Source organism: Symphalangus syndactylus, chromosome 6 (genome assembly GCF_028878055.3).
Source record: "Symphalangus syndactylus isolate Jambi chromosome 6, NHGRI_mSymSyn1-v2.1_pri, whole genome shotgun sequence".
Taxonomy (NCBI): Eukaryota; Metazoa; Chordata; class Mammalia; order Primates; family Hylobatidae; genus Symphalangus; species Symphalangus syndactylus.
Window position 1 is genome coordinate 148,790,692 of NC_072428.2, and position 27,692 is coordinate 148,818,383.

The 27,692-nt window shown below is 43.8% G+C and overlaps 1 pseudogene; it reads left to right on the forward strand.

Annotated features, from left to right (window-relative positions):
* Positions 1-7,164: 7,164 nt before the first annotated feature.
* Positions 7,165-12,423, forward strand: LOC129476902 (large ribosomal subunit protein uL23-like; annotated as a pseudogene).
* The last annotated feature ends 15,269 nt before the right edge of the window (positions 12,424-27,692 follow it).

Sequence of the window (27,692 nt, forward strand, 5' to 3'; positions counted from 1 at the left end):
GAGACAGGAAGTCTACTGCTGCAGGATGACACAAAGTCTGCATCATTTAAAAATCGAGTGTGCCAAGGGAAAGAAAAAAATGACAGATGTAATAGTAATAGCAGTAATTACTAGCCTACCAACCTACCAATCAACCAACCTACCAACCAACCGACCAACCAGCCAACCAACCTACCAACCTGCTGCCTTCAAGGTCAGCAGCTGAACTCTTTCTCTCTCTGGGCATGAGCAAGCTGAGCTCTGTCCTTGCTCCCTCCTGTCCATCTGCAAGATGGACAGCTTTGGCTCTCTCCCTCTCCTTGGGTGTGAGTGTTTGCACATGAGCCATGTTGAGCTCTATACACAGTGTCAGCAGGGCAATTATACCTTTATCAGACAATAGTGGCTCAGAGCCAAGAATGAACTTACACAAGCAGGTTGTATAATAAGTGGAGGTGTGTGCCTGTGTTCCAAACTCACTGAGTCATGCATGCCTGGATATTCACCTCAGCCTGTTCCTTGACCAAAGCACATCCATGTACCTTACAGGAGTGAATAGACTTTACTAAAATAATTCAGCCAATTACTAAACAAATAATTAAATAACAGTAAGAAGCTCCAAGGGGGATTATCAGTACACAGAGTTATTACAATATATTATCTAAAATGTCCTGTTACAACAATAATTATAAAGTGTGCCATGTAACAGGAAAGTATGTCCCATATACTGGGCAGGGAGTGAGCAGGAGTGAGCAGAAACTGCCATTGAAAGTGACTAGTTGTATGATTTAACAGAAAAAAAAAAAACTCTAAGTTAGACATAAAGTTTGATTAAAGAAGTAAATGGGCTCAGTGCAGTAGCTCATGCCTGTAATCCCAGCACTTTGGGATGCCAAAGCAGGTAGATTTCTTGAGGCCATGAGTTCGAGACCAGCCTGGTCAATATGGAGAAACCCCATTTCTCCTAAAAATACAAAAAAAAGCCCAGTGTGGTACCTAGTAGTCCCAGCTACTCAGGAGGCTCAAGCATGAGAATTGTTTGAACCCAAGAGGTGGAGGTTGCAGTGAGCTATGATTGTGCCATTGCACTCCAGCCTGGATGACAGAGCAAGATCCTGTCTCAAAAAAAAAAAGAAGAAGCAAAGGAAGGTGTGATAATAATATTGCATCAAATTGAGAATATCAATAAAGAGAGTAATTATAAAGAAAAACTAAATGGAAATTCTTGAGAAATTCAACAACTGAAATGAAAACCTTATTGTAGGGACTCAACAGGTTTGAACTAGCAGAAAAAAAGAAAGCAAACTTGAAAAAAGATGAATAGATGTTATGCAATCTGAAAAATAGAGAGGAGAAAGGAATGAAGAAAAAAATGAACAGAGGCTCAGTGAAATGTAGAACACCATCAGGCACACATATATGCTTATTAGGATTACTAGAAAGAGAGGAGAGACAGAAGGGACCAGAGAAAATATATGAAGAAATAAGGGTGGAAAAAATATCAAATTTATTGAAAAACAATAACCAACAGATTCCAAAAGCTCAATAAACTCCTAGTAAGGAAAACTCAAAGAGATCCACAAACAAATGCATCATAGAAAAAATGCTGAAAGCCAAAGATAAGGGGAAAATTATGAAAACAGCAAAGAAAAATGACTCATTACTTATAATGGAATCCTAGTAAGATTGACAGCTGACTTTACATCACAAAAGATGGAGGCCAGAAGACAATGGGATAGTATATTCAAAATTTTCAAAGTAAAAATCTGTCAACTAAGGATCCTATATCTAGCAAAGGTATTATCCAAAACTGAAGTAAAAATAAAGGTTTTCCCAGATAAACAAAAACAGATACTTTATTACTTGCAGACCCATCTTATAAGAAATACTAAAGGAAGTTCTACAGGCTGAAATCAAGTGATTCCGTATAGTAATTTGAACACACACACACACACACACACACACACCAGTAAAGATAGTTATGTAATTATTTAAAAAAATACATAAATGCTTACTTTTTCTCCTGTATTCTCATAAATTACTTAAAAAGTAACCATACACAGGCCGGGCATGGTGGCTCATGCCTGTAATCCCAGCACTTTGGGAGGCCAAGACAGGTGGATCATGAGGTTAGGAGATCGAGACCATCCTTGCTAACACAGTGAAACCCCATCTCTATTAAAAATACAGAAAATTAGCAGGACGTGGTGGTGGGTGCCTGTAGTCCCAGTTACTCAGGAGGCTGAGGCAGGAGAATTGCTTCAACCCAAGAGGCAGAACCTGCAGTAAGCTGAGATCACACCACTGCACTCCAGCCTGGGTGACAGAGTGAGACTCCATCTCAAAAATAAATAAATAAATAAATAAATAAATAAATAAATAAATAAAAGGTAACCATACACAATAATGTGTATATAATGTTGGACCTATAGCATACTATAGCATATTGAGAAAGAATATCATTGCTTATTGATTAAGCTCTGTTGAGACCAGGCCCTTCCCCAATGATATGAAGGCCAAATCCCCTTGAAGATGCCCAATCATATATCCTGCCCCAGGAAAGGGTGAAGTGTGGAGGCACCACCAGATTCTGTCATCACTGGGGACACAGGGAGGATCACCTACAATACTCCTACGGTGTGGAGCATTAAAGCCCCTACAATGTGGCCACCATTTTAGAGAAGTGATCTTGTCTTCCCACAGCTTCTTCAACACCTTTTTGTCATAGTCTTACCAATCAACACTTGACCTGTTTTAAAGAGTGTGCTCCAGGGGGTGTTGGTCCCCCCTTCTCCCCACTTAGCTGTTATTCTTAAGGAGAGAGAAAGCATTCTGTCATAAGTATGAGGGCACAGATACAGAGGGAAACTTAAGGAATGAGTGGGTAGAAGTGCAATGCACTTGACCAGGCTGAGAAGCGGAGAGTCAATGCCAGGATGGAGGATAGACAGTGGTAAGCTCATGATGGGCCATGAACCATTGGCTTGAAAAGTTTGGGCCATCCAGTAACACCAATGAAAGTCATCGAAGAACTTTAGGCCAGATAGTTTAAAGTCTCAGTAACTATTAATAAACATAATTGGAGGTTAAGGAACTGTCTTAGAGATGCTGGAAAAAATATCATCAGGAAAACTAAGTTTCATTTTTTATTTTGCTTGCAATTTTCATGGCTATATCCTTAAAGCTCTTTCCTTTGTGGATTGTGGGATAGTCTTGCTGCCAGTTTATGTGATGCTTTATTATGTAAACTAGGGTTTCTCAGATTCTAAAACACCTGACAAGTATTTTCTTTCCCTGATTAATTTTCTGTTTTAAAATTTTTCCTGATGTTTACCTGAGAGCTTCACATTCTCAAAGGATGAGCAATAATATTCTTGCTAAACCAAATCCCTAGTCAAAAGAGCAAGCCAAAATTTTTGTTTTCCAGTAAAGCAATGTTATTACATAAAATTTTCCTGGAATCTTAACATTTTAAGGTTGGGTGGAACCTTAGAAATCATCTGCTGTGAATGTTTTTTTTTTTTTTTCCACAAATGAGCAAACTGATCTATGGAGAGCAGTGTTCTATCCAACACCCCAATTAATAGCAGCAGGACTTGAACCTGGGCTTATTCACTCTTACACAGTGTTCTTTTCACTGTTTTTTATTATAGAAAAGAAATGACCCCAGAACAGGAGTTTATAAATATTTGGAGTTTTTAAATACATTTTAAGATACGAAGTTTTTGTATATTAGAAAATAACATCTTTTTTCTACAAATTTATGTTGACTGCAGTAGATTTTCAAGAATATTTGAAAAATTCCAGGAAAATTGGTTATGGTAGATACACGTCAGTGGAAATCTCAGTGTTTAGTGATGAAAGGGATGGATTTGAATACTCTGTTGAATTCAGGTACACTTAAACAAATAGCCAATAACAGATAGTAAAATAATTGCACAGCTACTTCCTGCCTGTCTCTGCTCAGCACCCATAACTTCGTCTTCCTAAGATCCTGTCAGCCACATCCTGCTGTGTTTTCTGTGGCCTCACCACTCTTCTGTGCCTCATCTTACACATTCTCCATTTTGGTGACAAAGCTGGACTCTGTCTATTGGCCTCATCAGGCTATTCTCTGTCTCGGTATCTAAGTGGCTTCTTGTCATTCTTTCCTTTATGACCTGTGTGACCTTGGCCAGCTACCTAACTGTGTGGACCTTCAGGCTCCTCACTCACGACCTGAAGGTGTTGAACTAGATCCACTCAGCAAACACTGATTAGGTGCCTACCACTTGCCAGCACTGTGGGAGGCACCAGGAATCCAAGATCCAGCAAAGAACTGCTCCTAGCCCTTAAAGAGTTCACAGTCTAGTACAACCTTGCCCTCAGTGTGTAACATGGGAGGTTACTGCTGAGGAGTGTGGCAAATATCACAAGGAAAAAAAGTGCTCTGTGGTTAAGCACATTTGAGAAACCCTTGTTAAAACAAAGTGAAGGAGATTTTATCAGTATAGAACATCTCAGAGCTTTCAATATGAATATGACCTTCATGGAATTTCAATGGAGAGCTATTTATTTCATTCAAGAAAGAGCTGTTCTATGGAACAGACTTTTCCAAATGATGATCTACATGATGGATGGTTCCTAACTTCCTTTCCAAGGCTGATGTCTTATATCTGATGGAAATATTCAGTAGGCGCCAAAGATATATAGAATTAAACCTCTCAGTGGCCAAAGGGTGATGGAACTGGTTGAACTCTTTAGATCTTTTTTCTTTTGTCAGCTACTCTATCTAGGACCAAAACCCGAAAGGATTTTTTTTTTTGAGATGGAGTTTTGCTCTTGTTGCCCAGGCTGGAGTGCAATGGCACAGTCTAAGCTCACTGCAACCCCCACCTCCCAGGTTCAAGGATTCTCCTGCCTCAGCCTCCCAAGTAGCTGGGATTAGAGTTTCCTCCCACCACGCCTGGCTAATTTTTGTATTTTTAGTAGAGATGGGGTTTCACAGTGTTGGCCAGGCTGGTCTCGAACTCCTGACCTCAAATGATCCACCCACCTCAGCCTCCCAAGGGGGTAGGATTATAGGTATGAACCACCACATCCGGCCTAAAAGTTCTCAACTGACATACATAATCATATTTAAGCACATAGAAAGATAACTTATGTGGAGTAATGGTTGCAAGCTTAAATGCATCCAGATCTCCTCTGGAATAAATTATGCTTTGCCCCTTTTTTGTATTGAAGAGATTTGAGAATATACTCACAGTATTTGATCTTGCAACACTGCTTTAAATTCCAATTAAAAAAAACAAAGCAAAATTATTGTACATATTTTGTGCTCATGAAAGAAATGGAGACACTTAACCCTTGGCACTGTTTTAGAAAGAAAAACACTGAGAGTAGTACCAAAAGCAAATGGTCTCACTCACAAACTACCTACAAACATTTTAATACTTTAGACCAACTCTGAAATTTCAAAATCTTTAGTCTAAATCAGTGAGCAGAATTTTTGTTAAACTGCTAAAGAAATTATACTTGATTATTCATAATTTTTTTCTAAAATTGTTTTTGCTAACTATAATGAATTTCTATGATGTCAGTGTGGCTTTCTGCTGAATTACTGAAAATGCCCCAGAGGACTTAGAGTGAGCAGCAGCTACTAAGCATGAGCTTCATTGTGCGAGACCTGATTCAGAACTCAAATTCCCAGTTGGTAATTCATGAATGTCTTTACTTTTTTGATGCCCTTAGGATCCAGATGGTTTACAGCCTCTAATACTAAGAACTATAATAGAACAATTTGATAATTTTATTAATTGCTCTTATTAATGTTTGAGATTTAAAAATGAAGTCTGTCAGTAAATTTTGGCTTTTAAATTCTTCACACTCCAGCTTTTAACTTTAGTAATTAATTTCAGCTTCCTTTTCCTGACAGTGGTAACCTCAGTACCAAATCTGAAAATCTCTCTAACTGCATTCCCCTTCTCCCCTCAAGTCACAAATTGAATCGGCAAGATTTTTTAGCACTTACCCTAATTTAGCAGCCTCCCAATATCTGAGTTCTTTAGTAACTGAGAAACTTTGGATGCTATTCACAGAAATTTATTTTATTTATAAACAAAATGTGGCCCCAATTTGTCAAGATTTTAATTGCATTTGCAACATTGTTCCTCACTTCAACCCACCATGGAAATAAGTGCTGGCTTAAAGAGAAACCAAGGAGGACCTGCAGAATTAGAGCAGGCAACAAGAAGACTGATGAGTATTAAATGGGACTCCCAAGTGAAGTTTTGCATGAGTCAATTTTCCTCCATGTCTGCATCTAGCTAGGGCTTAGCTGGCTTTTAGATGAATGGAATTCTGAGCCTACCAGCCAACAGATATCTTTCTCTGCCCCTTAATATCAGTCGAAGGAAGTGGAAATGTTTAGGTGAATGAGAAAATAAAAATAGCACATTTGAAACAATTGATCAAAATTAAGACCAGATCAGTATGTATTTTTTCAAGCCACACCACGAGTCAGATGAATGGATTAGTTTGCATCTGGTTTTGAAAAGTCTGTCTCAACATTCAACAGCCAGCACCCATCTTGAGCAGTCTGAGGATTTTTCAAGTAAGCTTCAAATATCTGCTGTTGAATGCATTTTGGTTAAGCCTTGTTTCTCTTGAATGCACGTGTACAGTATACACTGGGCAGAGTCCACAGTGGGACACACATTGTTGAGTATGTCTCCTTTAAGTGAAGAGGTCAACCATGTTCTATTCGGTGGAGGAAGATACACTCTGCACAGTCCATGCTTATGCAAAGCCACTGACCCCACCTCTGGAACTTTTTTTTTTTGCCTTGGGGTGAATATGCTAAGCTTGATTATGGTGAGAATACAGTTACTGGTTTTCTAGTATCCCTAACCACAAAAATCAATACTGGCTTAGTTTGCAAATTTTCTTAGCAAATCAAGATTAAATGCATGGCTTGGTTTGAAATTGGATATGGTCACGAATAAACCCTAAGTTTTAAAATATTGTTAAACAATTCTCTTCTCATCTCCATACATATCATATCTGACTAATGTCTTTATATGTGTATCCTATCATATCTGTTCACAGAATTCTTATTTCCCATTTGGCAGAAGAGAAAAGAGAGCTGCCAAAGAACAAATGATGTATCCTGGTGATGGGGTCAATCTTTGAATCTAAGCCCCGTCCCAAGATGCTTCTACTCTAAATACCGTGGAATCAGGAGAAGGATAAGCTACAATTTTTTCTCATGTGCGTATATGGAGCAGGTAACTGACAGGTTCTCAGGTGAGATTACTGACAAGCCAGGGGTTGCAGACCAAATTGTTGGACCCAGTTTGTGACTCCCTGTGGTTGGACAGAGTATACTTCCTTGACCATGTGACTTGTTTTGGCCAAAGGAATGATAGTGGATTTGACACAAGCAGGTCTTGAAATGTTTGGGGGACTGCCCTTGCCTTCTCCCACTTTGTCATCACCAGTTACTCCTGGATATCTGTAACCCATTCAGCTTGAGCCTCAGAATAAGAGAGATAGAGCATGCCTGGGCCATACCTGAACCTGGATCTGAGACCAGACGAGCTGAGTGAAGACCCTGAAACCTCAGCTGACCCACAAACTCATTAGTGAAAAAAATCTAAATTTGTGGTCACAAGCCATTAAAATTTTAAGGTTGATTGTTACCCAGCTAACTGACCTATCAGACTATGGAGGGATGATGACAGTTATGTGAAGAGGTAGCCCAGTGAAGAATGGGGTGAATTGGAGAAGTTTCAATGAAGATGAGTCTTGAACTGAGCCTTTACTTCCATCTCCTCCAAATCAGCCTAAGCCAGGCTAAATGAGTTAACTGTGATTGTTATTTAGAATAAAAGTACCTTAAATCTTCTAACATTGAAGTCTTGCCAAATACATACTAGCTATCAAGGCTCGAGAGATCTTTGACATTAACTGTAAACATTCACCTCTCAATGACTCCTGGGAAAAGAACAATCTCATGAGTGAAGTTTCAGCTTGCTTTGAAAATAGGAATTAGGGCTGGGCGCAGTGGCTACGCCTGTAATCCCAGCACTTTGGGAGGCCGAGGTGGGTGGATCACGAGGTCAGGAGATAGAGACCACGGTGAAACCCCGTCTCTACTAAAAATACAAAAAATTAGCCGGGCGCGGTGGCGGGTGCCTATAGTCCCAGCTACTCCAGAGGTTGAGGCAGGAGAATGGCATGAACCCGGGAGACAGAGCTTGCAGTGAGCCGAGATCGCACCACTGCACTCCAGCCTGGGCGACAGAGCGAGACTCCGTCTAAAAAAAAAAAGAAAAGAAAACAAAATAGGAATAAGGATTTAAAAGAAGCAAAACTGAAAATGAGATCTGAAGTGTCCTGCTTTGCAAAGAAAGAAAGAGGCTTTCTCACCCTTCCTGCCCCTCCCCAAAAACTCATCTCTATCTACACAGCTTTCTCCACTCACCTCCCATTTCACCTGAGCACTGTCTCTCTTCTCCAAAATTACTCCTCCCCTCTCTGGATTCAACCTCTCCCTTTCACAACTTGTACATTTCTTCCAATTTATAAACATTGTCATGTTTTCCTATCTTAAAAAAATTCTATGAAGAAAATAACCCTTATGCAACTTCATGTAACCCCTCCCTACCTTCCACCCTGCTCCTCACAGCTCTCAGCTCACTGGCTCTACATGGCTGTTGTACAGAAGAGGCTGGAGGCCCAGGCCTTGCTCTGAGCTCCCCTATATAATTTTCTTTACCTGGACTTCCTCAGCTGAATGATCCACAGGCCCTTCAAACTTAATCCATGAGGTTTGGATTAAGGGTCTGGGCCTCCCTTTCCAACACCTGATCAGTCATCAGCACCTACAGTTCTATTTCTGAGTATTTCCTAGCCTGTCCCCTTCCCCATTTCCCTACCACTGCTTTTCTGGTTCAGCCCTCATCATCTCTCCTTTGGATGTTACCTCCCTGCAGGTTAGGGTTAGGGCACATGCCATCATGCCCATCTAATTTTTGTATTTTTGGTAGGGATGGGGTTTCACCATGTTGCCCAGGCTGGTGTTGAACTCCTGGTCTCCCAAAGTGCTGGAATTACAGGCATGTGCCACCATGCCCGGCCATGTTATAGTTTTCCATTGAAATATAAAATTTCTCTCTGTAGTAACCATCATTTTTGATCATAATCAAAGTAAGACTATTCTTGTTTTAAAAATCTAGTTTTGTTAGATTTTGCTTGATTATTTACGTAGGTGCAGCAAGAACAGGAGATGACCACATAGGTGCTTTCAAGTTTCTTTGCTGGAAGTTTTCATACAGAGTCTCAGATTTTACTATTAAAGGCCTTATTCAGGCTAAAAGCCAAGCTAAGAACATACTATGAGATTTCAGCTGCAGTCCTTATAGCTTTGTGTGAATTCCTCTCTTCTTGAGGCCCCCCAAATATCCCTAAATTCCTGGGCCTACTAGGAAATTACCTTCTTTACTAACCTGTAAGGCTGTGAACCCTGTAATCTAGGTATCAGGCTGGCTTTTCTCAGAGTGCTGTTGGGAATTAAGTTTTTGGTGTTCCAAAAACAAAAATGAATTAATATGGGAACAAATGATCTCTTAGCAAGGCGAGCTTTACTTTCTGCAGAAAAGGTGCTACTCAATAGCTGTCCAGCCACAAGAGCGCACCAAACAAAAGAGACAGAGTTACTTATAACCTGATGTGTCTACCCTACTGCTGTGTCCAGTTTCCATTGGCTGGAATAGGATCTCACATTGTACACTTTACACAATTGGCTATTAGTTTAAAACTTTCTTAATTATGAAAAAGAAAGAATGAAAAGGAAGTTGCCCAGGGATAGTTAAGGAAGCACATCCAAATAAGGAATGGCATACACTATGGGCTGGGGCTTGTCTAGTTCTATCCAGGCATGCTGGAGCAAGCTAGGACTAGTGATTTGGAATACACACACACACACATATAAAAATAGTGGATAGTTGTGACTTTATAATCTTTGAGGAAGAACTTTCCCATTTCTCACAGTGCTTTGTAAGCATTGTCTCCATAAAAGTCAACCTTACTTCCTTAAAATTGCTGGCCATAACTGATCTTAGGTACACTTCCTAAATATGATATTCCAGTAAAAACATTGATAATATAACCAATATTTCCAATTATGTCCTGTTATAAGGTGAATGGATTCTTATTGGACTTTTGCTAACAACTATATCATTGTGAAAATAAGAGTATTCAGTAAGGATTTCAAAATTCTGGAAAAATCAGGCAGAGAAAAAAAGATAAATGCTTCACTTCTGTTTACAAAAGTATAATCTACTAAATTGTTGTAAGTTACAGTTAGATTAAGAGAAAGAGATTTCTTAAATCCAGAAACTAGAACATTAAAGAACCAGCAATGCTTCAAAAAGCTATAAAATTATAATCAATTTTCATCAGTTCATTCAGTGCCATGTAATCAATTCCAGTCTTGTTGGATCTTGGGTTAGCAGTGTCATGAACCCATCAATTTCTCAACCAGACTTCTGGAGATCTTCACTGAGTCAAGTGTATTGTCTTAAACTTATTTAAGCAATATCATCAGAAGCCTATAACCAGAGTACCTGTGATAGTCTTTTCCATGAGTCTCAGAGGGAGTCCTGTGTTGAAGACGAACATTCTGACCTATAGCTGATTGCAGGAGCTTTCAGGAAAGAATCGGGGGGAATAATATCTAAATGACAAAGAGTATGAAATGGCTGTGATGAAAGATCTGATGAGAGTCATTATACCACAACTGACAAGGATATTCGATTTTTTCTGTGGCATACAACATTTATTTATTTGTGTAGAGACAGAGTCTCACTCTGTCGCCCAGGCTGGAGTGCAGTGGCGTGATCTCGGCTCACTGCAAGCTCCGTCTCCTGGGTTCACGCCATTCTCCTGCCCCAGCCTCCTGAGTAGCTGGGACTACAAGCGCCTGCCACCAAGCCCGGCTAATTTTTTGTATTTTTAGTAGAGACGGGGATTCACTGGGTTAGCCAGGATGGTCTGGATCTCCTGACCTTGTGATCCACCCGCTTCAGCTTCCCAAAGTGCTGGGATTACAGGCATGAGCCACTGCGCCTGGCACAACATTTAAAGTAATAATTGGAAATATGACTCATTACTCTATACTGGCACATAGCACGGATAAGGAGGACATTGACACATTTCTGGGAATTTTATATAATTTCTGAAAACATAACATTTTACCCATACAAATATAACACAGGGAAGGTTAGGTATCTCTTTTTTTTTGTATCTTATGTATCATTTTCCTTATAAAAAATACATCCTACTTTACTTGTGAAACATGCCCTACTTTTCTTGCATGTTTTGCATAGAGTTGTTTCTAGTTATTCTACTATTTCTAGTAGTTTTATTTACATATATTGATTATAATTTTAATACTTACTAATCTCTTATTTTCCAGAGAAAACTAGGAAGTAGACAGTTATAAACTGTCGTATATTAGCATTCTATAGTAGGTTAGAAAATGTAGGAATATACCATCTCCCAACATCTAGAGGGATGTGTTTCCTCATAATACAATTTCTCACTGTGGCAGAAAAAAAGATGTTTATTAATGGGCCAAAATATCTTTAGTCTCTCTGTAAAAATAGGAAGCCAAAAGTATATAAACTTGAATTATTTATGTTCAGTAATTAACGTTTTAGTATTGTATCTTATTTATAAATGGTCTAGATATTTAAGGCAAATCTTTTACTTAGCTTAACTGTAAGGTTAAAAATTACCACAAGTACTTTGGAAACTACTGTTAGGCAGATTTACTGTAAACAGATTATTTTTGAAATAATGGTTTTCGCTTTTCACAAGATGGCACCAAAAGCGAAGAAGGAAGCTCCTGCCCCTCCTAAAGCCGAAGCCAAAGCGAAGGCTTTAAAGGCCACGAAGGCAGTGTTAAGGTGTCCACAGCCACACGCAAAAAAGAAGATCCGCATGTCACTCACCTTCAGGCAGCCCAAGACACTGCGACTCCAGAGGCAGCCCAAATATCCTCGGAAGAGCACCCCCAGGAGAAACAAGCTTGACCACTGTGCTGTCATCAAGTTTCCACTGACCGCTGAGTCAGCCAGAAGAAGATAGAAGAAAACAACACGCTTGTGTTCATTGTGGATGTTAAAGCCAGAAGCGCCAGATCAAACAGGCTGTGAAGAAGAAGCGCTATGACAGTGATGTGGCCAAGGTCACCACCCTCATTTGTCCTGATAAAGAGAAGAAGGCATATGTTCGACTGGCTCCTGATTGTGATGCTTTGGATGTTGCAACAAAATTGGGATCATCTAAACTGAGTCCAGCTGGCTAACTCTAAATATATGTGTATCTTTTCACCATAAGAAAATAACGTTTTTCATAAGAATGACAAATTAATTAGAATCAAATCTATAAGCTTTAAGATTTTACGTTTCTAGTGAGTATAATATTAGCTTATTGGACTGGAACTCAAGCAGAATAGGAATTTATGTTTGTTTTATATTCAATAGTGATAACTTTGAAGATGTAGTTGTTTTATTACACCAAAAATATTATATTAATCTTATTTAACTAAGTTTTATCCAAATCGTGTTAACTTAAAAAACATTTGATCATTTCCTATATTTCTAGGGTTTGGTGAATATTTCTTTATAAATGCTTATTTTTTTCCAAGCCAAGTTAGAATAGAGCACTTTTAGAGGATTTTATAAATGAATTTTGCAATGCTATCTGGAGTTAAGAAAATGTCACATATATATAAGATACATTAATAGATATACAAACACAAATAGAGATTTCATAGCTTTCATCCTGAAATTTCAGCCATGAATCGGGCATAAATATTCTGATGGTTAATTTTAGATATCTACTTAATTGGATTAAGAGACACACATAGCTAGTAAAACACAATTTCTGGGCATATCTGTGAGGGTGTTTCTGGAAGACACTGAGATAACCATGACCCAATGTGGATGGGCACTGATGTGATTTGGCTGTGTCCCCACCCAGATCTCATCTCGAATTGTAGTTCCTATAATCCCTACATGTCATGGGAGGGACCCAGTGGGAGGTGATTGAATCACGGTGGTGGTTACTGCCATGCTGTTCCCATGACAGTGAGTGAGTTCTCATGATCTGATGGTTTTATAAGGGGCTTTTCCCCTTTGGCTCAGCACTTCTCCTTGTTGCTGCCATGTGAAGAAGGACAGCTTTGCTTCCCCTTCTGCCATGATTGTGAGGCCCCTGCAGCCATGTGGAACTGTCAGCCCATTAAACCTCTTTGTTCTTTATTGATTGCTCAGACTCAGGTATTTCTTCATAGCTGTATAAAAATGGATGAATACAGGCATCATCCAATTGGTTGAGAGCCCAGATAGAACAACAAGGAAAAGGAAAAGGAAAGGTGAATTATCTCCTTCTGAAATGGAAACATCTTTCTTCTCCTGCCCTTGACATCAGAACTTCAGGGTTTCAGACCTTTGGCCTCAGAATCAGAGTTACATCACTGGCTTCCCTGATTCTGAGTCCTTTGTGTCTGGAGTGAGCCATGCTACCAGCTTTCTTGGTTCTCCAACTCGGAGACAAGCTATTGTGGAACTTCTCAGCCTCCATAATTATGTGAACGAATTCCCCTAATGAATCTTCTCTCATCTGTCTATCTACATATATCCTATTGATTCTGCCTTTCTGGAGAACCCTGACTGATGTGATTATAATAACTACAAAATTCACTAGTTTATATAGAAGAATTGGTTTTTGTCTTTGCCCCATTTTATATTTGTATTATAACTCTGTATGTGGAAAATGGAACAAGTTTTTTTCTTCTTCATATGAGGGCTAAAGCTTTTCTCTCACCGGCATTTTTGGAGATTTTTAAGGTTTTTTTTTTGTTTTGACGTATAATCTTATGGAGGGTGAGAAATTATTTTTTTTTCTATTTTATTTTTCAGCCCCAGGTGTTTGCTTTTGCAGATTCTTCAGCACATTGAGAGCCTCCAAGGCATGGAGCGGGGTGCCTAAAATTTCAGTGATTATAGGGAGTTGAGAGACTCAATTGGGAAAGGAAAGGTCTAAAAGGAGGCAATTTTGAAGATAAAAATTTTCTCAAAGGAGCCATTAAAGTTTGAAATAATTCTTAGTAAAGTCATCCAAACAGGAAAGGAAGTAGAATTAATTCCATATTGGTGGAACACATAGTCAGCAGAAGTTTGAGAACAGAGAATTTAGTCAATTTTAAATTAGTCAATTTAGGCTAATTTTTTGTATTTTTAGTAGAGACAGGGTTTCATCATGTTGGACAGGCTGGTCTGAAACTCCTGACCTCAGGTGATCCACCCGCCTCGGCCTCCCAAAGTGCTGGGATTACAGGCATGAGCCACTGCACCCAGTGAGAGATGTATTTCCTATAAAGGGTTGCAGCCTGCAGGGTTGTCCTTCTGACAGGCTGGGAAGCATAGCCTCCAGCCAGAAGCCAGAAACAGATGCTTCAAGGAGGAGGTAAAGGAAATAGTAATTTATGCTGAGTGGAATGGCCAAATACATTTATTTAATAAGCTCTAAGAGGAGTCATGAATATTTATGGAAGGAGAAATGCATGCATGCACAATTGAGTTTCTTGCTTCTTCATGGGTCCCATGTACAAAAAAATGGTAGTGTTAGCATGATCCCAGGGTGGAATTTTCAGCCCTCTGACATTAAAAGGTGAAGCAGAGGACATGAAAACTCGCTCTGTGCATCCTCTGTACACTGGCCAGAACCTCTCCGTCATGGGTGGTCTCTTATCAGACAAGAAAGGAGAGGCTGACATCAGTGGTGGAGTCTTTGAAAGGGCTGGTTTCTGTTAAATCCTTAGGGAAGAAAGCCTCATCATGGTTAGCAAAGGAGGGGGTATAACGATGTGCATCTGACCCCCATCATCCCATCCTAGCAAAGCTGAGAACTCAGTTTTGAAAGTTACTCTGGGGTCCCTTCAGCCAAGAGTGGGTCTGTTCAGTCAGTTGGGAGCTTAGGATTTCATTTTCATTTGTCAGTGTTAATGGGAAAGAGTATGCTGCCTCCATGGCAGCTGAATTTGCAAGAAACTCCTTGGACGGGGTTAATGGCAGTTGTATTTTTCTGGGAGCTCTGCTTTAATTGGATAAAGTAAGTTCTGGTAAGATTTCTTCCTTTACCTTTGGTATCTCAAATGTTTTCATTTACATAATCTTTATAACAGCTTTTAATGTCTGAGTGGATTCCCACACAGTCATCCATTGTAAGACTTTCTGATTCCTTTTTTTTCCTTTGGTTATTATGAATAGGGCTTCTGTAAGTAATTGCGTGGTAGCTTTTCTTTGGAAATAACATCAAAGTAGTTGTCAAAATACTTACGAATGTGAGTTTTGGATTGTAAGGTGAGACTTGTTTAGCTTTAGAAAAAACTGCCCAACTTGTAATGGGGAGGAAAAAAATTTTCTATGTTTTTGGAATTCTTAGATGGGACCCTCTGTAAAAACTGACAGATTAAAATGAGAAAAACAGAAAAGTTTAAAAACATGTATACCTTATGGATACATGGGAGATACTCACAGAAAAATGAGTAAATCTCCCACAAGTGACTTTCAATTCAAGCATAAATACTATCTTTAACTTAAAGAAAGAAGATTTGAGGTGCAGTAGTTAACCAGCAAAAGCACAGTAGACAAGGGTAAGGTTTGTTATACAGAATTAAATCCATGCGTTCTCCATTGATAAGACTCTTTAGTGATTTAGTTATCCTTCTCTTCTTGGTGTCAAGAGAGGTAGCTTTTAAATGGGGATTTCCTTGATAGATGTAAATTTTCCTTACACAAGTGTAACTTCTACTTTGTTTTCAGAACTTCCTTTGTTAGAATTTTTTTTTTCAAAATAATCAGCTTGGAATAATTCTTAAGCCGAAGGGACATATATTGGGGTTGCATATTCTGGTTTCCTACCATTATATTTTGGGGTGGCATATTTTGGTCTTACACACTGTGTTCCACCAGCAATGAAAAGAGTTCTTGTTTTTTCTCCAGCAATTTGTCATTTTTTAAAGAGTTTAGCAGTTCTAAGACATATAGACCAGCTGTGCTATCTCATTGCGCTTTTCAGTTCTCTATTATGTTGAGTATCTTTTTGTATGTTTACTTGGCATCTGTAGATCTCCTTTGGTGAGGTGTCTGTTCAGATCTGTGTGCATTTTTAATTGGGCTGTTTAACTTATTGTTTAGTTTTAACAATTTTTATATATTTTGAATACAAATTCTGAGATCTGTATTTTGCAAATATTTTCTTCAACATGTGGCTTTTCTTTTTGTTCTCTTAACAAAGTCTCTTCCAGAGTATAAACTTTGAATATTAAGAAATCCACATTGTCATTTCTTCTGTGTATATCAACCTTTTCTGTCAGTTGTTAAAATTCATTACCAAACCCAAAGGCACATAGCTCTTCTTCTATAGTTTCTTCTAGAAATGGTATAGTTTTTGATTTTTAGTGTAAGGATGATTTTGAGTGATTATTTGTGTAAGTTGTAAAGTTTTCATCTACACGGATGTCATTTCTTATGGCTTCCAATTAATCATTCCCTCACTATTTTTGGGAAGGACACAGGATAGTGGGCTCCGTTAGAATAGATAGCTAGACATGAACAGGAGGGGGAACTCCTGACAAAGGGAAAGCCTGGGAAGGCTCTCCTGGAGGGACCACCAAAAATTCACGTTAGTAGCATCTCTAGTGCTGGAGTGGATGGGCACTTGTCAATTGTAGGTAGGAGGGAGAAGAGGTACCTATGCAGAAAGAAACACCCTAGAACTCTTCTTAAGATGCCCCAATCATCATTCGTTCTGCAATAAAAATGTCAGAATATTGCTAGGTACATGCTGATAAGAACAACAAAGGGGACATTTTTAAGAGAAACCTGGCACCATAAGTACAGATTAGGGCAGAGAAGGACATTCAAAAGAGATGGGCAAGTGCAGTAGGTACAAACGTGACCGCTGTCAGCCGGCCTGTGATGGCGGGAAAGAGGCTGGTGCCAGAGTGGATTTGGATTGATCACCACACATGTACCTCAACCAACAGCGAGGAGGTCCCACATGCCTAAGTGGGGAAAGTCGGGGACCTAAGGCAGTAGCAGGAAAACCAGACAGAGAAAACAGGCGGAGACTTGAGACAGAGGCAGGACTGTGAAGAAGTCTAAAATAAAATTCCCTGCACAGGACTCTTAGGCTGTTTTCATGCACGATCAGTCCACTCCTCCCTATTTTTCTACAATAAGCTCTTTACACTGTATTTCTTTTGAATGAAGTTATCTGCTGTCTTTGTACTGCCTCTTGGTGAAAATCTTTCTTCCAAGTTAGACAAGAACTGGGACATCAGCTCTCCCCAGTAATAGCTCCATTTCAGTTTGAATTTACAGAACTGATGGGGCTTAATAACTGGCGCTCTGACTTTAAGTGGTGCAGGAGGTGGCCAGTAGCGGACCCCAGCCGTCACACCAGGAGCAAGAGGGCCCTGCATAGTTCCCATCTGCCTGCAGGTGGCATGCTGCCACGGCATTGCCAGCAAGAGGGCCTGGCAGTCCCCAGCTGCCAGCAGGGCTATACGACCACTACACTGTGAGCAAGAGGGCCCTGCAGTGTCCTTAGCTGCCAGCAGGTGGCGCACGGGTACCACAACATGAGCAAGAGGATCCTGCAGTGCCCTGGTTGCCAGCAGGGGGCGTGATGCCACTACACTGGGAGCAAGAGGATCTTGTAGTGCCCGCAGGGGCCAGAAGAGGGCTTGCCTGCACTACACTAAAAGCAAGAGGGCCCAGCAGTGTCCCCAGCTGCCAGCAGGGGAGCCAGTCGCCACTACACTTGGAGCAAGAGGGCTCAGCAGTGTCCTTAGCTGCCAGCAGGCGAGCATGCTGCCACTACACTGTGAGCAAGAGGGCCCTGCAACGTCCCTAGCTGCCGGCAGGCGGCGTGCTGCCACTATACTGTGAGCAAAAGGGCCCTGCGTGCCCCGGCGCCAGCAGGGGGCGCTGGCCACCAGTGTAAGCAAGAGGGCGCTGCAGTTGCCGTAGGCGCCAGCAGGAGGCGCAGTGGAACAGCAACGTGAGCAAGCAGGTCCTGTAGTGCCCGGCTTTTCAGATTACTGAGGTTCCACCCGTCTCTGCGCCGCACCCCCGGCGACGTGCATCTCTCTGCCTACACCGCGTCCACCCCCGCCCCCCGCCCGGCGGCGTGTGAATGTGCACCTGTGTGCCTGCAACGCTCCCCCCAACCCCCGGCCCGGCGGCGTGCATGCCTGCGCCTGCGCCGCACCCGCCCCACCGGCGACGCGCCGCTGTGCATCTCTGCCCTGCGCCGCGCCTCCCCACGGGGGCCGGGCTGCCGCGCATCTCTGCACCTGCGCCGCGGAGCGACGGCCCGCCGCGCCTCTCTGCGCCTGCGCGGGCGCAGTGCGCCTCTCTGCGCCTGCGCGGGCGCAGTGCGCCTCTCTGCGCCTGCGCGGGCGCAGTGCGCCTCTCTGCGCCTGCGCGGGCGCAGTGCGCCTCTCTGCGCCTGCGCGGGCGCAGTGCGCCTCTCTGCGCCTGCGCGGGCGCAGTGCGCCTCTCTGCGCCTGCGCGGGCGCAGTGCGCCTCTCTGCGCCTGCGCGGGCGCAGTGCGCCTCTCTGCGCCTGCGCGGGCGCAGTGCGCCTCTCTGCGCCTGCGCGGGCGCGGTGCCTTTGCGAGGACGGAGCTGCGTTCGCCGCAGCACAGACCCAGAGGGCATCGCGAGGGCGGAGCTGCATTCTCCTCCGCGCAGACTCCGGGGTACTGCGAAGGCGGAGCAGCGTTCTTCTCAGCACAGACCTGGGCGTGCGGGCCAGGGGCACCGCGAGGGCGGAGCTGCGTTCTGCTCAGCACAGACCTGGGGGACACCGCAAAGGCGGACCACCATTCTCCTCAGCACAGACGTTGGGGGCGCTGCCTCGCTTTGGGACAACTCGGGGCAGCATCGACGGTGAGTAAAATCCTTCCTGTTTGCAGCCCTGAATAATCAAGTTCAGAGACCAGTTAGAAGGGTTCAGTGTGCAAAATGGGAAACCAAAAGCCCCTCTGAATCCTGCCCACCAAAGTTCTCCCAAGCGAAGGCAAGGGGCCACAGTGCCAGCTCCACACTGCAGCCTCGAAACACAAATGCAGCACTGCTAATGCAGACATGACACCCAAAATATGACACCCACATTACTCATGTCACAAGCACCTGTAATGCTAATGCACTGCCTCAATAAAAAAAATTAACGTAAGATTGGCAATCCCCATGCTGCTGTGCAGTCCTCACACAGTAATCGTAATAATCCACATTAACAAAGTACATACAAACTTAGTAAGGAACCTAGGGTTAGGATTAGAGTTGTCGTCAGGGCCCAGGTTAGGGTTAGGGTTGGGGTTGGGGTTAGGGTTAGTGTTAGGGGTTAGGGTTAGGGTTGGGTTAGCGTTAGGGTTAGGGTTAGGGGTTAGGGATTGGGGTTAGCGTTAGGGGTTAGGGTTAGGGCTTAGGGTTTGGGTTGGGTTAGGGTTAGGATTAGGGGTTAGGGGTTAGGGTTAGGGGTTAGGGTTGGGGGTAGGGTTAGGATTACGGTTAGGGTAGGGTTAGGGTTAGGTTGGGGTTGGGTTGGGGTTAGGGGTTAGGGTTAGGGCTAGGGTTAGGGTTAAGGGTTGGGGTTGGGGTTAAGGGTTAGGGTTATGGTTAGTGTAGGGTTAGGGTTAGGGTTAGGGTTAGCATTCTAATTGCAACGTGGGAGAGCAGGACGTGACACCCAATATCTCAAGGAGTAGAAACACCCTTCTGATACTGTTCTTAATCTTCAGGGAGGAAGAGGATGATATTACTCGAATACAGACAGGTGTACGTCCTCTGTACAAAGCCGGTGTACACCCGTCTGTGCAATAGTTGACAATTTCCAGAGGGGTAGATGATATTACTCACAATATGGTAAACAGGCTGTGAGTCCACTGCGGGTCCTAAGAGCCAGGGTGGCAGAGGGGCTGGCTCTTACACTTCGCCCCTCTGCGATGGGGGTCCTAAGAACCCTGGGGGCAGAGGGGCTGGCTCTTATGCCTCGCCTCGCGGGGGGCGCCTCGCCCTCCTGTGATGGGGGTCCTAAGAGTTCGGGGGGCGGAGGGGCTGGCTCTTACGCCCCGCCTCGCGGGGGGGCACCTCGCCCCCCTGCGATGGGGGTCCTCCACCCCCTGGAGATTCTATTCGGATCAATATTGGCAGGTGGGTGTACACCTATTGCGATATTGAAAGTAATACCATGCTCTCTCCGTCCCTGGACATTAGGAACACTATCGCAGGTGGGGGTACACCCACTGCGGTATTAGGAGTCATATTAGTATTACTTGTTACTCATTTACGAGTCACGTTAATATGAATTACCAATATAAATGTTAAGAAATAATTGCTAATGAAAAGTTTTTGGGTTATTAATATTAATTATTAGGAGCTAATATTACTGTGTTCTAATGAATATGATCAGTCCCAGTTATTAATATCAAGCGTTATTAATAGTTAATAATTTATTGTTATCGTCAGTATGACTCTTGAATATTAATTATCATTATTATAGGTATTGATTTTAAAAATTATACGATCGGTTATTCATATTGATAATTATTAATATCAATTAATAATTGATATTATTAATTTTGATAAGTAATATTGCGACCTTCCTTACAGTATTATTGGGAGTCATATCATCCTGTGGCCCTGAGGAGAGAAGGCATTTCTCTTTCTGTCTCCTGTCTCTGAAGAGGAGGAGGAAGTAAAAGTTGAAAACCAAGAAGATTGAAGTCAGTGGCAAGACCAGCCGCTGCCACTGATGAGCCGGCCTGAGGTGAAAAGATGAACCCCCCTCCCCCACTCTAAGCACATGTGCTCTGAATCCATCGGGACCCTTTCACGTGGAAACTCTTAGAGTTGTAAGCCCTGAGAAAAGGCCTAGGAAGTCTGTATTACTTCGGGGCGCTCGGCTCTTAAGACGCGAGTCTGCCGACGCCCCCGGCCGATTAAAAGGAACCTCTTCCTTCTTGAATCCGGCGTTTGAGGGGTTTGTGTCCACGACGCGTCCTGCTCCACTTCTTGGTTCACATGACCAGGAATCGAACCTGGGCCGCAGCGGTGAGAGCGCCGACTCCTGACCACCAGACCACCTGGGAACTTCAAACTTCATGGGAAATAGATTGCCCAAAATTAGAAGTGGGTTGGCCGTCAGAAGGAAGCCTGGACAGGTCCCTTGTTTCTCAAGTGTGGCACAAGGTAACTGGGAAAGGATACCTAGACCGCTTCCCATACATAGACACTTGGTGACAGCTAGTGCTAGAACCCCCACAGTGGCTAAGAGGGCAGGCAGCAGCAATACTGGTAGCCAAGGGACAGACAGCTAAGGAAGGATCCCGCTCCACCCGCCCAGGGAAATCAACTCCTCAAGTTCTGTTCGACCCAACGTCAGAAGATGCATTGCAGGAGATGGCCCCAGTGATCCCAGTGGTGCCCTCCCCTTACCAGGGAAAGAGGCTCCCCACTCTTGAGCCCACAGTGCTTGTGCCTCCGCAAGACAAGCGTATCCCTAGGCCACCCAGAGTAGACAAGAGAGGAGGTGAGGCCTCGGGAGAAACCCCTCCCTTGGCAGCTTGTTGACGACCCAGAACAGGGATACAGATGCCCCTGACAGAGCAGCGGTATACTGGGATAGATTGAGGATGGTCACGTGGTGGAGAGACGTGTTTTTCTCTACCAGCCCTTCACCTGTGCCGACCTTCTCAACTGGAAAAACCATACCCCGTCCTATACCGAAAAGCCACAAGCTCGAATTGATTTGCTCCAAACTATTATCCAGACCCACAACCCCACCTGGTCTGATTGCCACCGGTTGCTCATGTTCCTCTTTCACAGAGATGAAAGGCAGAGAGTGTTCCTAGCAGCAACTAAGTGGCTAGAGGAACATGCACCAGCTGATTATAAAAACCCCCAAGAGTATGGAAGGACCCAGTTACCAGGAACCAGCCCCCAGTGGGACCCAAATGAAAGGATATGCAAAGGCTAAACTGAGACAGGGAGGCTCTCTTGGAAGCATTCAAGAGGGGAGCTCAGAAGGCCACAAACGTTAACAAGGTCTCTGAGGTCATTTGGGGAAAAGAAGAAAGTCCAGCACAATTCTTTTTTTTTTTTTTTTTTTTTGAGACAGAGTCTTTCTCTGTCCCCCAGGCTGGAATGCAGTGGCGCGATCTCGGCTCACTGCAAGCTCCACCTCCTGGGTTCACACCATACTCCTGCCTTAGCCTCCCAAGTAGCTGGGACTACAGGCGCCCGCCAACACGCCCAGCTAATTTTTTTTTGTATTTTTCGTAGAGACGGGGTTTCACCGTGTTAGCCAGGATGGTCTCGATCTCCTGACCTTGTGATCCGCCCACCTCAGCCTCCCAAAGTGCCGGGATTACAGGCTTGAGCCACCGCTCCTGGCCAAGTCCAGGACAATTCTATGAGAGATTGTGTGAGGCCTATCGTATGTATACTCCCTTTGATCCCAATAGCCCTGAAAATCAGCACATGCTTCACATGGCTTGAGTCCGTCAAAGCACAGAAGACATGAGAAGAAAACTGCAGAAACAGTCTGGGCTTGCAGGGACGGATACATCACAATTATTAGAGCTAAGCAGGTGTTTGTAAACAGGGATGCAGTAAGCCGTAAGGAACACCGCACAGAGAATGAACGTCAGGCCCGGCGACACCGACCTGCCTGTTAGCTTCAGGAATCAGAGGGGTCCCCCCAAAGAGGCAAGGGAAGGGGGGCCCTGGGAAAGAAACTCAGCTTGGCTGTCAGAGTTGGCAGCGTAACCAGTGTGCTTATTGTAAAGAAATAGGACATTGGAAGAACAAATGCCCTCAGCTTAAAAGAAAACAAGATGACTCAGATCAGGAGGCCCTGGACAAGGAGGAAGGGGCCCTGCTCAACCTGGCAGAAGGGTTCTTGGACTGAGGGAGAGCGGGCTCAAGTGTCCCCAAAGAGCCTATGGTCAGAATGACCGTCGGGGGTAGAGGCGTTGATTTTCTCGTAGATACCGGTGCGGGAAATTCGCTAGTAACCGCCCCGGTCGCCCCCTTCTCCAGAAAGACTATTGACATCATCGGAGCCACGGGGGTTTCAGCAAAGCAAGCTTTCTGCTTGCCTGGGACTTGCACTGTTGGAGGACATACAGTGATTCATCAGTTTTTGTCCATGCCTGACTGTTCCTTGCCCTTGTTGGGGAGGGACTTGCTTAACAAACTGAGAGCCACTGTCTCTTTGACAGAGCACGGCTCTTTGCTGCTAAAGCTACCCACCCTCTGCGATATTGGGAGTAATGTCATCCTCTGTTTCCTTGGATATTAGACACAATTTCACAAAAAGGTGTACACCCCCTGTGATACTGGGAGTAATATCATACTCTCCTTCCCTGGATATTAGAAAACAATATCATCAGGGCTGAACACCCCCTGCGATAATGGGAGTAATATTTTCTTTTTTTCTTCTTTTCTTTTTCTTTTTCTTTCTTTCTTTTCTTTTTTTTGAGACAGAGTTTCACTCTTGTTGCCCAGGCTGGAGTGCGATGGCACGATCTCGGCTCACTGCAACCTCTGCCTCCCGTATTCAGACGATTCTCCTGTCTCAGCCTTCCGAGTAGCTGGGATTACAGGCATGTGCTACCACGCCCCATTCAGTTTTCTTTTCTTTCTTTTTTTTTTTTTTTGTATTTTTAGTAGAGACATTGTTTCTCCATACTGGTCAGGCTGGTCTTGAACTCCCGACCTCAGGTGATCCGCCCGCTTCGGCCTCCTAAACTGCTGGGATTACAGGCGTGAGTGATGGTGCCCATCCACCACTTAGCATTTTCATTTTACATTTGTTGAAGTCACAGATCTCTTCACACATTGATGCTGCTTTATTCTACACTTATGTATAAATAAAATGGGAAATAGAAAAGAATAAAATGGGCACAGTATCCCTAAAGTTTCACATTCCGAGACATTTTAAAAATATTTGCTTTTTTGAATTTTGTTTCAATGAACAAACTGTGGTATACACACACTATGTGGTATTATCCAGCCTAAAAAGGCATAAAATCCTCTCCACTGCAGAAAAAATAGATGCGACTGCAGGGTCTGTATGTTAAGTGAAGTAAGGCAGGCACAGAATGACAAATATTACATGTCCTCACTTAGATGTGGGAACAAAAGAAAATCTTGGCCAGATGTGGTGGCTCAGGTCTGTCATCCCAGCACTTTGGGAGGCCAAGGCTGGCGGATCATGAGGTCAGGAGATCGAGACCATCCTGGCTAACATGGTGAAACCCTGTGTTACTAAAAATGCAAAAAATTAGCTGGGCGTGGTGGTGGGCAGCTGTAGTCCCAGCTACTTGGGAGGCTGAGGCAGGAGAATGGCGTGAACCTGGGAGGTGGAGCTTGCAGTGAGCCAAGATCGTGCCACTGCACTCCAGCCTGGGTGACAGAGCGAGACTCCGTCTCAAAAAAAAAAAAAGACAATGCAAAAAATTAGCCCAGCGTGGTGGCGTGTGCCTATAGTCCCAGCTACTCGGGAGGCTGAGGCACAAGAATCGCTTGAACCCGGGAAGCGGAGGTTGCAGTGAGCCCAGATTGTGCCACTGCACTCCAGCCTGTGCGACAGTGAGACTCCATGTAAACACAAAACAAAACAAAATGAAACAAAACCAAAAAACAAAACCAGACAGGCACTTCTGACACAGGCTGCAACATGGATGAACCTTGAAGACATTATCGTCAGTGAAATAAAGAAATCCCAAAAGGATAAACAAGACCAGGCTCAGTGGCTCACACCTGTAACCCCAGTGCTTTGGGAGGCTGAGGCAGGCGGATCCCTTAAGGTCAGGAGTTCGAGAGCAGCCTGGCCAATATGCTGAAAGCTCATCTCTGTTAAAAACACAAAAATTAGCTGGGCGTGGGTGCGCAAGCTTGTAATCCAAGCTACTCGGGAGACTGGGGCGCAAGAATCGCTTGAAACTACGATGTGGATGTTGCAGTGAGCCGAGATCACGCCACTGCACTCCAGCCTGGGCGACAGAGAAAGACTATCTCTCCAAAAAAAATAAATAAATAAATAAACAGAAAAACAGAAAAACTAATTCAACACGGTATGATTCCACTTCTATCAAGTGCCTAGAGTAGTTAAATTCATAGAGTTGCAAATCAGAATGGTGGCCCCTGGGGTGGGCGAGAGAGAGGAATGGAGAGTTTGGTGAATGGGTGCCATTTCCATTTTGAAAGAAAAAACTGTTCTGGAGATGACGGCGGTGATGGTTGCTAAACAATGTGAACGTACTTAATGTCATTCAACTGTCAACTGAAAAATAGTGGAAATTGTCAATGTTTATACCGGCCATTCTAGATGAAATCATATCTATTTACAACTTTTAGTATTGATACATGGTATATTTTCCCATAATAAAAGATGAAAGTGAAAGCAGTTGGATCTTTAGAAAGAAAAGAAAGAAGCGAAGAATACACGCAAGCTTCCTCCTGATTACAGGAAGAGCCCAAAGCTTCTATGGACACTCCCTTTTCTCTTCTTCTTCCTGCAGTCTTATGAGGAAATCTTTAGAGATTGGGGAGCTTGGCCGGCTTTGGCTAATGAGGAGCTCTGTGCCTTGAGCCCCCCAGGCCATAGAATAGTCAATACTCAGTCTGTGCCTCCAGCCCTGCAGTCTGAGGTTCCAGTCCTGGGGGCTCCACACCCGTCACCTGTATCAGGAGGCTCATGTCTCACCCTGTCTTCTTGCCAGCCTTGAGGACGGAGTCTGAGCCTCCATCATGCACCACGCAGGGAGGACCGTGGACCTGTTCTCCACGGTCATGGCCTGGCAGGGGGGAAGGGCAGTTCAGCTGAGGGACGTTCGGGAGCCTTGCTTTGTTTCCTCATCCTCAGGACAAACAGGACAGTGCGGTGGGCAGATGGGAGGAGACCAAGCTGCAACCTGTCAGCTCAGCAGACTGTGGAGTTTCTGTTCTTGCTTGTGGTGAGGGGGCCTCAGAAATCTTATTCAAACTTTTGCCTTCCTCCCCCACTGAGTTGTCCTTTTCAGACACCTCACCCAAGATAGCAGGGCATGAGTCCCTCTAAACTATTCCCTAAGAACAGCAAAGATGATGAAGGTGATGATGAGGACAAAGAGGATGAAGACAGACACCAGGGCATCATGAACCCTCACTCAGGGTTTCCTAAAGGCCAGGCTCTGAGCTCTGTGCTCTATGCAGCTTGTTTCATTTCATCTGTGTAGTTTCCCAGTTACGAGTGCACATTTCATGATGATTTTACGGACTAGAGAAGGAGCAACGCATTTTCATAGGACTTGTACCAGATCACGAAGTCGAAAAGGGTGAAGTCCAATTTCAACCAGGCAGTCTAAGTCCGGACACATGGCATTTGGCCAGTCCTCTCCCTGCATCCAACCTGCCCTCTCAAATCCTTGTCACTCAGGCCGATGCCCCTGCTCACTGTGCCCTTCCCTTTGGGGGTTCCTTGTAGACCACAGCTAGACCAGTGGGTGCCACAATCACTGTGTCAAGTAGAGAAAGGGCAGCTGAGATCACATCAAAGGTTCCAGAAAGAACGGGCACAGGATCACTCGGGACACATCTCTCCCTTGCCCCTGTTCCTGGCTTTCCTTACAGCTCTCGGCTGCCTCAAAGGAGTCATCGATTTGGAGTTTGGCTTCCATTCCTACTGAGGAAGCTGGAAAGCGTTTCAAAAAATGCTCCTAAGACGTGCCCATGGTTAAGACCTCTGAGCTCTGCTTACAACTTTTGGAAGCTGGGCGCGGTGGCTCACGCCTGTAATCCCAGCACTTTGGGAGGCTGAGGCAGGCGAATCACAAGGTCAGGTGTTCGAGACCAGCCTGGACAACACGGGGAAACCCCGTCTCTACTAAAAATAGAAAAAAAGGAGCTGGGCATAGTGGTGGGCGCCTGTCCTCTCAGCTGCTCGGCAGGCTGAGGCAGGAGAATAGCTTGAACCTGGGATGCGGAGGCTGCAGTGAGCTGAGATCACTCCACTGCACTCCAGCCTGGGCCACAGAACGAGACTCCGTCTCAAAAAAGCAAAAACAAAAACAAAACCCAAACCACAACGTTTTGAGAGTTGGAAGACCATGAAGTAGAGTACCTGGGACTTAGAGTCTGGCCATGAATTTGGAATACCACCCTTTCTACTTCTCTGTATGGCAGGCGGTGAGATGTCCATCCTCTGAGACTCAGCACTCTCATCTGAGCTGATTTCTAGGTGATCTAATGGAAGCGAGCGATGATGAAACCGATCGTGGGTGCCCGCTGCGTGATCTCTCTGTGATTGATGCGGAAAGTCAAGGCAAAGTAAATCTCCCATACATTCGTTACTATTTTAAGCTTCAACTCCATAGAGTTCAACAGAAATATCCCCTGACCTGAAGTTCCGGTTTCCCTGTGTTCCAGACAGGACATTTTCTTTTGTCCTTATCTCAGTAAGTACTGAGTATTGTGAGAGGAACAAGTGAGTCCCTTTTGTTTCTGATTCCCCAGAGCCTGTATCTTGCTTGGCACAGAAGAGATAGCAAAAGTCAAAATCTATGTTAATTCTTGAATTGACACTTCCTTGGTTCACAACAATTGG